Source organism: Penaeus monodon, chromosome 28, assembly GCF_015228065.2.
Source record: "Penaeus monodon isolate SGIC_2016 chromosome 28, NSTDA_Pmon_1, whole genome shotgun sequence".
NCBI classification, from domain to species: domain Eukaryota; kingdom Metazoa; phylum Arthropoda; class Malacostraca; order Decapoda; family Penaeidae; genus Penaeus; species Penaeus monodon.
Window position 1 is genome coordinate 263,064 of NC_051413.1, and position 1,712 is coordinate 264,775.

Here is a 1,712-nt window from a genome sequence, read left to right on the forward strand (position 1 = left end):
GTGGCCATATTATCAAACTTCTCGTAGTGGACGTTCACTAGCAAGGGAACCTCTGATAAAAGGCATACAGCAGGTCAAGTAATAAGAGTAATAAGAAGGGTTATGCAGACACTGTATTTCCTCATCAACCTGGAGGGACATAACACCCCATCTTCCAACCAGACAAGAGAAGTGTAGCTTGCTGTCACACATCGAAAGTACTGGATTTTTGAGATAATTTCCTGAATGATCGGAAATCCACAAACACCAAAAAACCCTTATCTTTTCATTAAAATTTGAGAGATTTATGGTATAATGATTTATCATTTAACTAAAAGCCACTTTTTTTACTGCATCAGTCAGTGATACGCAGTCCTAGCTGAAAGGCTGATGAAACGTTGCGAGGAATTTCAGGATCACAGCATCCCCAGCTCGTGTATAGTCCTATGAACGCCGGTCTGCTTTCCCCCTGCCCGGTATTCCCTCGGGGAATATATTGCATGGTAGGGGATATATGTGGTAGGAGTGGGCCAGCCCCTTATTCCCTCAATGTGCGTCACCAAAGCGTTGTTGCCCGGGCTCTGTCCTTAAAATTCCGTGAAATATTATTTTCTATGTGGTGTGTGGGGGGGGGGGGGGTGGAAGGGAAAAATATCCTCGGTCTCAAATTCTGCCGGGGAAAAAAAGAGCCCAGGCTGTTATTCCCGGGGGGAAATCAAGTTTGGGCTAATTTTCACGGGGAATTTCAGTCAGGAGGGGGGGGGGATCTTGCCACACCGGTACTAAACTGATAAAGTCAGGGAGGTAACTGGGTAAGAAAAAGTCCAGGAAACAACAGTGTTCACTTTAATAATTACAACAATGTGAAAGTTTAACCACCAGACCTTCATGCTAGTAGTAGCTGCAGGCGAGGATGATAAGCTGTCACTCAGCCCTAGGGGAATGTGCAAGACGCCCAAGACAAAAAAAGTTTATGCTTACGATGGGTACCCTATATGGCCAGACAATAATAGCAATTTGTCAGAAATGAGGACATGCCAAGAGAACCCTATGTTTAGGGTAAACTCGCCGTAAACCAGTTAATATCTCAGCAAATAATGTAAATGATGCATACTATAGCAGAACTCAGGATACCACAAAAGGCATATCACGCTTTCTTTCCTGCAATATAGGAATACTCAACGGAGACTAGTACATGTCTCGGAGTTGGAGATGGCTAAAGGAGAGTACCGTCTCAGCTCCCTTTTTCAGTTTACTGGAAAACATGTTTACACACACACACAAAGGTTTCATCATGAAAATCAAATCTTACACGATTTCGCCTTTTTTTTTTCACAATATTCAGCCTAGTTATTCCTAGTACAGTGTTTCAGTAGTTTCCTTGTGGGTGTTTTCAGAACACGGAAAACATCCTAGCTCTTATGCCGGTAGGTCTACGGTAGCGTATCCCTGGGGGTACACGAAGGGTACCCCGCTCAAAGTCGTCGATGATGACCAGAGCTTTTGGAAAGAAAATTGCAAGATATAACTACGTCAGGATGACTGTCCCTGCAGACTGTTTAAACCTGGTAGGTAGTAAATCGTACACACCAACACCGTTACCCAAAGTTTGTAGTACTGATGCATAAATGCGATTCTGCCACTGTAACATAGAAGAAACTGTATGCACCAGCAGATAATACTATATGGTACACTAAAACTCTATAATTAGTGTTAGTATACACAAGCGATTG